The sequence below is a fragment of the Diorhabda carinulata genome, chromosome 1 (assembly GCF_026250575.1).
Source record: "Diorhabda carinulata isolate Delta chromosome 1, icDioCari1.1, whole genome shotgun sequence".
NCBI classification, from domain to species: Eukaryota; Metazoa; Arthropoda; class Insecta; order Coleoptera; family Chrysomelidae; genus Diorhabda; species Diorhabda carinulata.
In genome coordinates this window covers 4,819,912-4,834,190 of record NC_079460.1, presented here as the reverse complement: position 1 = coordinate 4,834,190, position 14,279 = coordinate 4,819,912, and the positions used below count along the sequence as shown (strand labels likewise).

At 32.9% G+C, this 14,279-nt stretch overlaps 1 protein-coding gene across 1 annotated transcript in view; it reads right to left on the bottom strand.

Moving 5' to 3' along the window:
• LOC130897524 (neuronal growth regulator 1-like) overlaps positions 1-6,623 on the bottom strand; it is a 103,487-nt gene extending 96,864 nt beyond the window's left edge. Inside the window, exon 1 of the mRNA XM_057806431.1 lies at positions 6,137-6,623. The gene's annotated coding sequence lies outside the window, so the exon portion shown is untranslated. The remainder of the gene's footprint in view (positions 1-6,136) is intronic.
• Between the last annotated feature and the right edge of the window lie 7,656 nt (positions 6,624-14,279).

Here is a 14,279-nt window from a genome sequence, read left to right as displayed (position 1 = left end):
ATACAAATTAGGAACATCAACTTGGTTCCTCACACGAGAACTAAAGAGGTAGGGAGTTAAACTACAGAAGACGCCACTTCACAGAGAACAGAAAGAAGGCAATGATGACATAGAAAATTGTATCAATGACGTGAAAGATAAATCCAAAAAGAGATTTGAAAATAAAATTGTGGTCTGGTGTGCCTTTTAAGTATGTATAATTTAAATTGTACTTCTTTGTCAACTATATGTTTAAGAAAAAGGACTGAATAAATGAATAGTTAACAGTATTTGAATTTTTTGAAATTGACTGTCATTGACTATGAAGATATTATCGAAAATTTTTTTGGAGAAACTATTCGTCTAGAAGAAAAAGAACCACACTTAGAATATGAGTAAGTTATTAAATTAAAGGGGTATGAATAAAGGGTGGGTAGCAGTGCATTTCAAACAAAAATTTGAGAATGAATCAAATCAAAGTTTATTTAATTTTTGTTTTTGATTATTTCTATCGTATTTCTGGTCTTTTTAATACAACTATTGATGTTTGTATTATAACTTTCTCAATTTTTGTGCTTTATACGGTGTATTTTTTGTCGTTTTATAAATCGCAGGAAACTTTCAACTATTTAATCTTCTCACACTTCGGATTCACTAAGTTTAACACAAAACTAGATTGCACAACTTTGCTCTAAATTGCAATGCTCTTGTAATAAACAACATGAACACAACCTTACAGATGTAGTGTAAAAGATATAGTATGGACTAGAAACATAGAAAAAAGTTATCACAGGCAAAACGTTGAAAGTATTGACGGTCTGATTATTTTTCTCACACATACAATGCGGTTCATATTTATGGAATAAATTCACTTTCAGCGTTATTACGTACTATGTAAAAAACCTGAAATAAGTCGATTTTTATTCTTAAATTGACAATTCACAGCACCCCCTTTGAATTATAAGCACCCTCTAGAAATAGGGTCGTGTGGCACCTTGTTGGAAAGGGATTTTAATCCTTATACATCATTATATACGTTGTTTTCCCAGTGATGCTAATTTTGAGGTTATTTTCAACAATTTTCTCAGTTTATCACGTATTTTTGGAAAACCATCGATAGTAATTCATAAATAATTGACCAACATCTGATCCAAACTTCCTTTGTGGTAGGGTTTGCGTGTGAAATAAAGACCCCACGATAAATCATCCTAACAAATAATTAATTCAAAACCGTACTGAATATTGGATAATAACGGGTTTTAAGAAATACACGCGACATATTGAATAACATATAGAGAGACGATCGGAATCGAAATTCCGTATATACAAAGCGTTCTGAAGATTATGCAATAAATGTTTTACATGGATCTATTTGACGTACCTCAGTTACTATAAACGATTGATTAATTTTTAATCATATTTTCATACCTGATGAAATAGTTTTCCCAAGAATCACTAATTGCTCATTATTATGAGAAAAATCATATATTCATATTATAAAAGTTTTAAAACTATCAGCTCTTGACGTGAAATGACAAGGATTGACAGCTAGTGGTGAAAATTTCACAACCTGCTCAAAGCATATTCAACTTAATGTGTTCCCTCCTCATATAGATTTGGGGTTTCGTTTAACTATGACCCAAAGGATGTATTCTGTCCCCATTGTCTAGAATGTGGGATGGCTTCAATTGCCTTCATTTTCTATTTCAAGCGCTCCCAGTTGTAGTGATCTGGAGAGAGAATTTTGATAGAGGCTTAGTCCTCTGAGCAAAATCTGAACGCCGCATTATCTACTAAGTCTAATGTCTTCAGGTGTTACATTCAGGAGATCTTCTCTGGTTATAGTTTCCCAAGGAGAGGCTTTGACTGTTTCAGTTCCTATAGTTTCCACTGTTCTGTAGTTGATACCACAGAAGGGATCAGATCTCACGAAGGGCTTGTCTGCTCCCGCTTACCATTACAGAATAACTTGTATATTCGTATATAATAATTTTCCTTGTCTAGCTCAATTAATTTTTATAATTAATCACAAACGAGTTTGGATTTTATGATATTGGAGCTTTTTATTTTTCATTACAATTATCATAACAATTGATAATATATGATGGTTTATAACCATAGTTGTGAATATTGTGAATATTCATTACTCATTGAATTATATATATTATCGTCTTATTATAAAACTACGTTTCAGACTTAATCCGATCATTCTAGATACTTTTATCTCAACGATCTATACATCTAGTACGTCTCATGTGCTAGTACAAGTTGTAACAAGCTCGGAATTCGCCGGTTGCTGCTATAGCTGCTTCAGTGCATGAAAATGGCTCTTAAGAAACTCGTTTCAATTTAAAAAATTAAGCTCAATTACAATCTTCATCTTCAAAAACTAGATTTTTGGTTATAGGTAAAAACCAAAATATTGATATTAACCCTATTCTAACACTGATTGGAAAATAAATAGATTGGGTGCAAAAATATGAGTAGCTTGGTTTAGTCTTAAACGCTCAAAAAGATCCAGACGAAGAAATCAAGATCAGAATTGAAAGGCTCGAAAGGCATTTGGCAAGTACTCCTGAATGTTTGCAAACAGAAATCTAATAGAATAGGACTCATGGAATGTTATGTGTGGTCAGTGAGGACCTTGAAAGTTTAAATGATCAAAAATCTTGAGGCACTTGAGATGTGGCTTAATAGAAGCATCCTGAAGATACCCTAGACTTACAGAATTACCAATGGCGAAGTACTAAGACGCATTGGTGCAAAAGAAAGCTGTTTACAATAATTAAACAGAAATCTAAACCTCCACGGCAGAATAGGATTCATGGAATGTTATGTGTGGTCAGTGAGGACCTTGAAAGCTCAAAAATCTTGAGGCAATTGAGAAGTAGCTCTATAGACGGATCCTGAAGATACCCTGGACTGACAGAATCACCAACCACGAAGTACTAAGACGCATCGGCTATACTACATTTAATTCTCGTAATAAAAACATTTTAATATAATTTCTCATATTCTTTATTTTGATTTTTTATATTTTATCATCGAAAGTTTAGTTTTTTAGCTCCAGAAACCTGTGGAAACATATTAAATAGTATATCAATTATTATTTTTTGAAAAATCATTAGATCAAGTCAGGTCTCTGTAGAACGATATCCTGACTATGAAAACTATTTCAAACGTTTTCAAGATTTAAAATTGCAATAGTGAATCAGTAGAACGTGGACTCAAAATGAATGAAATTTGATCAAAATGAATAACGTGCTAACAGCAAAGATAATCAACAGTTAGTGTAGAACGCAGATATCCCAACATCAAATCGGCTGCATTTGTAAAGAAAAAAATCCATTAGAATGACTAAAAACGTATAAAAAATCCCCATAAGTATAGTATGAAAAGATTAATTGGGACGTTCTCATTTTTAGCAGCTCTATATTCTACGACATATCCAGTGATTTGCAAAATTTGGGGATACTACAAATATAGCGAGTTTTTTTTGTTTCATAATTTCTAACTATGACACTTCGATTTATGTTTCATTATAAAATAATTTGTGGGAGCTCCATGAGCTGAGCTGTTACACCCCTCTATCAATAACATGAATCGCCTAACTTATTTGAAAAGGATTTAAACATTGTAATAGTCTATTTTCTAACAAAATATCGTTACTCAATGGATTGGGGTTGGTGTAGATAATCCATACCGATTGTAATTTTGAATAATGCCTTAAGTTCTAGGTTGAAATCCCATCTGTATTTTCCTGACAAAACAGAGAACGACTCCTCACACTTTTTCCTTCAGATTTATATTCTATCGAATGACTTGTTTAGGAATAGGTTTGTCGCTCTTTGTGAGGCAGTCGGCGCAAGCGAAACGGTGAAAAATGTGAACAAAAGAAAATGGGATATCTCTAAATTAGAAAAGAAGTTTGATGGTATTTCAACAAACCGAAGTGGCTGTGAATACAAGAAAATAAACAAAGTATTTCCATTGTTTATGATGAATATTTGATGAATCACATTTTTACTGATTCCTGAAGGGAAAGAGACAATTTTCCTAACCCTATACAATGACAAATATTCAATTAAATTTCCCTAAAAAAACGTGACATTCATTTATTTCATCAAGCCCTTCAATTTGGAGCATTTTATTTTAAAATTCAAAGTGCGTTTTTCAAAATAGAGACTAACGAATGGCCAACGAATGAAACGTTAAACTGCACGAAACATGATCTAAATACTTGGAACTTGGGGGTATTATATTGTGGAAATGTCAAAGCTTAACATAATATAAAGGAAATCGCATGAAAATACTGTGAAAAAGCAAAAGAAAATCATTATTTGAGTGAATACAAAATGTATGTGGTATTTTCATTGGACGCTTTCTTCTTCTTGTCAATTTTCACTATATTTCAAGTATTTTCTGATCATTTTGAGAAATTTCACTATGATTTGAAGATCTCAACTAAATTTTTTCGAAACTTGGTTTATTTCCTCAATTTTTCTATGAGTTTTTACTGTTTTAACGGCACACTGCAAGTTTCAAGGATATTTTATATTCTCACCATTTTATGATTATTTTCACTATATTTTAGTTTTATTCTTTTGAAAATTGTCATGATTTTCCCAATATTTTCTGGATATTTGAAAATTTTCACAAGATTTTTGTATTCTTTACTATATACTGGATGTTTTTTATAATTTTCATTATTTCCTTGTTAGTTTTCATTCTATTTCAAGTATGTATTAATATAGTATTCTTATTCTAACCATTTTTTGATGATTTTCACTATAATTTAGATATGTTTCTCAACGATGTCACTGTTTCTTTTGAAAATGCGTATGAATTTCCAAATAAATTTTCAGTATTCGGAAATATTCACTAGGTTTTGGAAATCTTCACTATAAGTTTCATGGATATTCCTCCATTTTACACTATTTTACTATCAGTTTTCACTATATTTCGAGTATTTTCGCAACATTTTGGGAAATTTCACTATAGTTTGAAAATATCTCAGTTTTTTAGAACTTGGTTTATATTTACCCAATTTTTCTATGAGCTTTCACTGTATACTGCAAGTTTTCACTATATCTTGGATGTATTACTTAATATAGTAACTGTTCTTTTGTAAATTTGCATGAATTTCCAAATATTCTCTCAGTATTTGAAATTTTCCACTATATTTTTGGACACTGACCTCATTTTCTTAAACTTGGTTTATACTCTTTCAAAAGTTTACTGAAAGTTTTATGAATATTAAATATTTTTATCTTTTCTTGGCCATTTCCACTATATTTAATATGTGTTTGTCATTGTTTTAAAAATTGGCATGATTTTCCAAATATTGTCTGGTTATTCGAAAATTTTCACTAGATTTTGGAAATTTTTCTATATGTTGGAGGTTTTATGAAGTTTCTTCTAGTTTCCACTATTTTTCTGTGAATTTCCATTATATTTCAAACATTTTCTCAATATTCTAAGATATTTTACTATATTCTGGAAATCTCAACTCAACTTTCGAAGCTCAGTTTATGTTTCCTCATTTTTTTGTGATATTTTGTAATATTCCACTATTTTCACAATTTAATGTAAATTTCGCGCATCAAAATTCAAATTAGCAGAATTCTAAACGATATTTCCCATAGAAGTTTCATTTTTCCTTCTAAAAATCACACGTTTTCTATAGATTTTGAATATATGTCCATTTCAATGGCAAAATTGTATTTGGAAAGTTCTGGAATGCATGCAGAATATGCTTGGACCCATGTAGTGCAATTCCAACGATAAATATTAAGTAAAAAACCCACTAAATATGAAGGGAATTGAAATTTTAACGATATTTTGGAAATCAAAATAGTTTAATGTACAAAAAGTATAAATAACTAGGACAAAATGAGATCTAAACTAGCTGTAAAAGTTTTCCTAATATGTTTGAAAAAATTCTTTTGATAACCTATGACGTATGGGTGTGGAAATTTGGGGTTCAATCATGAAAAAACTAGCAGGAATATGGTTGATTGCTTATCATGAAGTGAACTAAAATGTTTAACTACGAGAAAACGATTATTCAAATAAGATGCAAAAACTTCTTTTTCAAACGTACAAAAGTAGAAACTTTTTAAATTTATATTCCACTAGAAGAAACTTCGAAACTTACTTTGAATTAAACTGTATCCAAATACTCTGTTCAAATTTTGAATTTGCACATTCTTGAAACACACTTAGTATTTCTATAAAACACAATTTTATTTTTTCTCAATTCACTATACATATAACAGAGCTACTGATTTAATCCAAGAAAATAAATCAACCACAATTTCCTCACTTTCCACTTGAAAACCGATTTCCAAACCTTTTTTACATGGAACTCTTTCAGTTAATTATTTTTTCAAAAAACTTCGCTTCAAAAGTTCAATCACTCTACTTCAGTTGGTACCTTCTCGTTTACTTATTCAACTCTTGAGAGCAAAAACAATTGGCCGAAATGAATTTTCCAGCACGCTGGGATGGCAGGATCTCGTGATACATTATGTAGATGAGATGCGAGACGCGGGGAGAAAAGTTGGAAAAAATTCCGCCAGAGCTTGAATACGATGTTGAACGCCGCGACGACCGCCCTCTTTATCGACACCTGAACCACTGACGGCAGCACCGTCGCATCCACCACGATCGGCTGCGTCGGAAAATTCGAGTCTAAAGCGACGTTGCCGACATCAGCGAAAATTCCATGGATCATTCCATTGGAATTGCTATATAATAATTTGGCTTTCACGAAACTTAGTTTTACCAGTTTTCCACCGTCATTATCGGCAAATTCGCATTTTTCCTCACTCACATTTTTCTTACTACTACTAAAATCACTACTATTACAAAAATTGGTAATAATTGAAAATTAAACTTGTCTGGAAACTTTTCGTTTATTGAAAAGTGTTAAAAATTTTGTCTCAAGCTCAAAAAAGTTGAAATTTATTAAAAAAAAAATGGTTATGTGGAAAAACCTCTCAATTACCAGAAGAAGTTTGATGCATATGGAAAGTTTCTATTGATGGAAAAACATCTTTGATTGTTTAGTTAAATATTTAGGTTAGTTCGAATGGAAAAATTGGAAAAATAATAATCAGTGTTCACTGGTCCTTATTTATTTATCATATTTCTCAAAATACAATCAAGTTACATATTTAAAATTCAAGAAAAATGAAAATTTTGTAGAATCGATACAATCATTATACTAAACTAGAAATTCGAACTGAAACTGGTAGTATTATTGTCATCGTCATTGTTTGATAGGTTGATCAATCGATTTATCAACATTTCCAGATCCCCTCTATACCGTTAGGCATATTAGGCTTCTTTCTCATAATAACCATAAAACATGATTCAAAGTAATGACGTTTCGGAACCCTGGAAAGAGCATGGAACCACCATAATATCCCAGAAACTGAACAGTAGTCATGGTCAACCAAAAAGTCATATTGACTGTTTATTGAAATACACGCAATATAAAAAATATAATTGAGTCTGTTTCCGTTGGAATTTCTGGCACCGTTGGGGATATTCATACTGAATTCACTGCTTACACTAAATCAATACTCACAATTACACTTTTTTAAGCGCGTTTCGACGAGAGTGAAAACTGTTTACACTACCACTACACCAACACTCACCATTACATTGTCTTATATGAGTCTTCAGAGACTGAAGGTAAGAAAAAAAACTTAACCCTCAGTGTCTAAGTGACGATAACTTGGTTATTTATAATAATTACATTCACGATGTGGCCATTTTAAGTCTTCTTCTGTTTATGCTAATCATCAATAGGACGATAAAAATAATAAAACAGAAGAACTATAAACTATAAACTGAAGACAATTATTGATAGTAAAAACATTGAAGTAGTGAAAATAGATGAGGAGATAAATAAATAGTAGCAGATAGATTAAACAGAATGGAAGGGGAGATAAAAATAATGATGAAGATAATAGAAGACCTGCGAATGAAGTAATTATTTTGGAACGCAAAAAGATGATAGTGAAAAGAACACCAGAAAAATTTAATGATCAAAGAACCAAGAATATATGAGGTTACAACATTTGAATACCTGGGAATCAGCTACACAGAAAATAGATATAGAGAACAAAGGAAGAAACGCAAATCAAATATACTATGCTCTGAATAAAAGTTATGGGGATCTTATTCCCATGGACCTCCTGGTTTTCGGGCATAAGAGGATATACAGAAGCAGCTCAGATATAACACTACAGTTGACCGAAAGGAAGTTCGGAGATGTGATTCTCTACGACGGTATCTCCACAAAATGGAGAAAGTACAAACACCTAAATGTCCGTATTGTGAACAGATGATACCGAAGACACTTTCTTCATGGGTAACCACTGAAGAGGTTTGAAAAAGGAAGTAGAGGAGTATAAATCCTGAAAATATCGTTCAGGTAATGCTGCACAAGGTAGAATACTGGCAACTTGTTGCTACCTACCTAAAGAATACTTAGGTAGAATAATGTGGATAATATAAAAGAAACGTTAAGATATGTATGTTTGGATTTGGGATCAATCCCACTACAGTCTAGTATATGGGAAGACTGTAGGTGCAGAAATCTTCGTCTTCTATTTAATACGTACCCAGGTGGTGCTCTGGAGAGAGAATGTCGATAGAGGTTTTGTCCTCTGTGCAATAACATACTCGGACGGATACACAAACCAGAAGTAATATCACAATAGTTTATGGTTGGACGGAGATGGCAGAAGATGGCGGTTTAGTGGTAAGACTATGGGATTCCTACATATACATCAGCTCTCCTGGTAGAATCTTGGATTCCGCATGTTCTATAAAAAAATAAAAAATGATATCAAGTCTAATTACTACAACAATTAAGGAAAATATCGAATTAAACGATAATAAATGGGCTGATTATAGTAAAGCTTGGGAGGAATTTATTAAGAGAAGAAATTCTTAGAAAGTGTCGAAACTAGTATAGACATATATAGAGAGGACCACTACAAAGCCTGATAAGAAAAAAGATAAAAGGAAAAAAGGTAAGGAAGACCCAGGAAAACAATACATCAGATGAATAAACTAAAACTAGCAAAATATCGAAGAGGGTGTAAGAAATCGACGAAAGAAGAATGAAAACTTATGCAGACGTTTGAAAGAGCATAAAGAAAGTTGGTACCCAACATCTGTTATATAAACAAGCGAGCGAAAAATTGAGGTCACCTTAAAATTTTCATGTTCTTTGAAATTTTACGTTTTCTGATAGTATTCGAAAACTATACATCATTGCATGTGCTTTTGTAAGCTGAATGTGATACTCTATACTGGAGAAAAATGCATTTTTTTCTTGGATTTAATGATTTATTCTGAAAAAGCAACAAATTAACATTTTGTGCGAAATTCAACATCCCATTTCTGCAACAGAAATCTCCTCATCTCCTGGGCAATTCTTGGTATCAGTCGTTCCAGCTCAACCTAGACATGTTCTATGGGATTCATGTCTGGGCTGCGGGCTGGCCAGTCAAACCGCCAAATTTCCACCCCATCCAGATACTCTCTGACAATTAGGGCTGTTTGTGGTCTCGCAGCTAATGACAGCTGTCAAGTCTCGGGAAAAATTTGCTTTAACGCCTACTAATCCTTATCAATATCGACGATGAAATTATTCGCAATTTCTGAAGTGACCTCAATTTTTTGCTCGACAGTGTATCCAAGATTAAATCTGAATGGAACATTTTTATTAAATTCGAAAATCAAAATGAGTGATGGAATATGAGTAATTGGAACTTATTATCAATGATGGAAGCGGACATTTTATTCATTAGATAAATAATAGTGTGTCATCATAAAATTTTTATGCTCGAATTTAAATCAAAACTACTTCAAGTGATTCCTTATTGTTCAATCCGCTCCAACATTTATAGTCTGTGAATTTTATCTCTTCCGTGACAATTATCAACATCCTTTTTTTATAGTTTCCGTACTCCACTCAATACTCTGGATAAATTAACTTGTCGGTAACGTTAATTTTTATGTTTAAGCACGTAATATGCGGAAAACTATAAATTCCATCTAACGTACCGAGACCGATAAACCATTACTCCCGATTCTCGATGCTTCAAGTTCTATATCGATCAACCGCTTAGACCCGCGCCAATCCACGCCACTGGCAGATACGGCGCAGTTGTTATAACCGCGACGTTGTCAGTTGTAAAGACTGTCTATAAATTGATGATGTTTGTAGATTAGATGTTTGTATGTGAAATTAGAGATTGGTGAATATTTGATGAAGTTGCTTCAAGTTGTGGTTTCGTGAGTGTTATAACTTGACAGAAATATACAAGGTTCCATCCAAATATCGAGATTTCACTTAAATATCCTCACTAAAGTACATGGCGATCAATTCAAACGTTTAAAATAACAATTGTTTATTTTTCGTATAAAATTCGGTAAACCTCTAACAAACCGTCAGCCCACGTGGACTCTATTTACCAATGAAAACATCACATCGTAAACATAAATGTATTTCTAGTGGCTGAAGCCGTATGTACGTAATTTCTTCAAAATATTCCTGTGATAAGCAGGGGCGCAGCTAGGTGAGATTAATTTAATTCATAAATTTCTCTAAATAAATAGAAACATGGCCTTCTGTAGACCATAGGCGAGTGAAGACAATGAATTTAATGATGAAGATTTAGATATACAAATACAGCAAGTTATTTTAAATACATTCGAATGTTTGAAAAAGGAAAATATTCAGCGATCTGATAATCCAATCATAATTAAGAATTGCTGAATTAACTAGAGTAAATAAATGTTCCATTTATCGATTAGTCACGAAAGGGGTTGCTGTCGATCATTTACAGAAACGAAAAACATGTAAGGGTGTCATCCCATGTGACGACCTGTCATTTTTTTAGGATTTTTTTTCTACGACAAGTAAATAAAGCTTTAAGTTTTTTGTCACTTATTAATATAAATTTCGACAGTATAAATATAAATTTTAAGCTAAAAATATTGTGTAGAACTTGAGTTACAGCGTTCTAAACACCCCCGCGTCGAAAAAATGAGCTCGCACTTCCTCCATGATTCCGGCTGACTGACTTATCTGAAACAAAAAAAACGGCGTTCTAAATCTGTTCTTAAATGCACGGAATGGACTATTATCAAAAGAAAATACAAAAAATTGGACTTTTGGTAGACATTTATTTGAAATAATAGTTGCGAATTTTTTGTTTTTTGCTATAAAAAAATCTGAATTTTGGAAATTTTGGATTGATAATGGTTCATTCTATGTGTTTACATGTGTTGAATGTGCCCTATAAATTTCAAGTCATTCGGTCAAGCCGTTTTTGAGATACGATAGAAGGAAGTTTGAAAAACACAGTTTTGAGAAAAACGCGTTTCAAGTCCATTTAAAACTATGGAAATCTTAATTTACCCACAATCGGCGATGCTTGGTCCATACAGTATTCCTTCCTCTTCCCCTTGAAACTCTTCTAAAGCCTGTAGAAACTTGTATAAATGTTTATATGTATAAAAGGTGGGAAGGTATAAAGTCGACGGTACACAATAGGCACGGACCCCAACTGCCAGCTCAGTGCTCCGAACAGCTCTTTCTTCTATCTGCTGTATCTTTAAAACGACTTGGAATTTTCAAAAATCACTTCATTGACCCCCGCAAAAAAAACTAAAATCAGTTGACAAAGGTACTAAAGATTTTATACGTAGGACAATTTATATAAGGAGAACAGGGTTGCCACATTAGAAGTAGCAGACTATCCAGAATACACTAGTTTAGAAATATTGCGTCAAGTTTTGTCAGCATGTGGTTTTGAACACAAAAAATTGGATGAACGGATGGCAATAACCGAATAGTTCGATGGTGACAAGATGGATGAGGTACAAAAAGGACTCAGAACACGTCTGGTATCCTGTTTAAACCAAACTCCCTCACAAGCAGGTACATTCTACTCGTCTACTCACGTTTTCTAATGGAATATTCGGTTGTAAGATATTTATATTCTGAAAAGTATTCATATAAATAATAAATTCATAAAATGAGGTTCTAAAGATAGCAGAAATGAATTTTCTAGCGATTTTTTAACAAAATCTTTGTTTAACTCGATGAAATTTATGATTTTGGAGCTATATAGATTTTTAGACCGTTGTACGTGCTGAGAAAACGCTTCGCCAAGAAAAATTCTGAAAAAAATTATCATAAATTGTAATTATTTATTGGAAATACTTAAAAGAAAATGAAAGATTTCTAATTAAACTGCATTCTGTCAACACATTTTCTGTACAAATTATACGTTTCAGATTTCAACCTCAACACTGCGCCGCTACACAGAGGTGTCACATAAAAAATCAAGTTGGGGTATTGCATAAAAGACAAGCCGATACACTAAGTTGCCGTAGCTACACATTCTGTCACGGGATATATTTCAAATAACAAAGTTTATTATTTTTTCGGAAAAAGGAAAGATCTGATAACAATGTAGATACCACCGTGATACTAGCCGTATCACAAGACGCGTGTACACAAACATTTTAAAATTGTTTTTCTCCTTGATGTAAAAACAGTTCTTTAGCTACTGAGGTGCTAGTTTAAAAAACATTAAGTGTTTTTGATTTACAATCAGAGCAAACAAAAATTTTATGCTGAAAGTAAGTGACGCATCCCTTCAAGGCCTTCTCTAGGAAAAGTAGGCCGCGAAGACCATTCTAAATTCGAATTATTACGTAATAAAAAAAAATGAATCTCATCACTCCTAGGCTATAGAAAAACTCGTGCTTTTATGGTTATGATCTCGTCTTCTTTTTGTACGTTCCTACATATAATTGAACATTATAAAACCGTGTACGACTCTGTATATATAATTTTACAACACCCCATACTGATATCAAAAATAAACATCTCTCATGTCGAGAGCTAATTATAATACTCACGAAGCAAACTCACCCTTGTGTATTATTTACTCGTGGTTGAAATTATATCTAAATATATGAAAAACATTTCCCAACTGAAGCTGCAATCATGAAATTTGAACAATAGGTTTCTTTTATAATGTAACCTTCCCTTAAGAAAGCATTTTTTAAATTTGATATGGATATGGTATGTGAATTTGTATGGAAGTCCGTGAATGTTAAAGTTAAAATACCCCAATTTTGTATTTAAGCTGAATGACATGTATATCGGGTTTCCGAGTAAGTTCCCCCCCTAAGGGGCGAAAAGAGGATAAAGTTGTGTATGAAAAGCCTGAAATTTCAATTTAAAACTCACCAATTCCCTTATTGGGGCGTATAATTAATACTTTCTATACGGGGTATGTATGAGGATAGATCCAAAAATTGTTGGCCCAAAACGTTATCTCCTTTTAGCTGCATATACTCTTCCCAGTGATGATCAATAACTTTGATATCCTTTTTATAATAATAATCGTCAAGTTTCTCAAAATTGCCATTAACAATGTGGTGCGTGAAGGTGAAAAGCATCACGACAAAACGGTGCAAACAAGATGGTGCAAAACGTGGGAAACAGAAGTAAATTGCGAGCAAAGCTCTACAAGAAAAGAAGAAGCCACCAACTCGACCGGATTAAAAAAAAACGACGAACTAATCCAGTGGATAAAAAAGACCAAATACAAATAACGTCGAATCAAGGTCTCACGATGAAATAGACGAAAAAACAGGACCGCAAAAAGGATTGTAAATCATGGACGACAGGGCAGGAGAGCTATTCGAAGAGCTGGCAACACACCCTAACCAGAAGGCAACTAGATCGATAGGTTAAGTACGTTAAGTTGGGTTGGTAATAAAACCACACACCGAAAAAAAATTAAATAAAAGAAAACAAAAATTTTTCTTCCAAGATCTTTGGAGTCAACTCACATGAGGACATCCCCTCACACGGTAACTCTGCACTTCATAAGCAAGTCATACATTGGGGATAGCTATGAAGAAGGCGAAAGGCCCACTCGGATTAGTTCTTTCTTGCCGAAGAAGGTTGGAAAAGGTTTACCCGAGGCAGCGAAAACACATATGAAGACGTCCAGACAACTAAAAAGAGTGTATAATATATATATATATATATATATATATATATATATATATATATATATATATATATATATATATATATATATAATTTTTATAACTCTTTGAATAACTTTATGTAGTTATTCAAAGTTCTGTCAAGCCTGGCTGACTATAGGATGGCCGAGGTCGGGTTACACAGAGTTCAACCAGGCGAATATGGGATGGCCAAGGTAAGGTTACATAGATTTCAG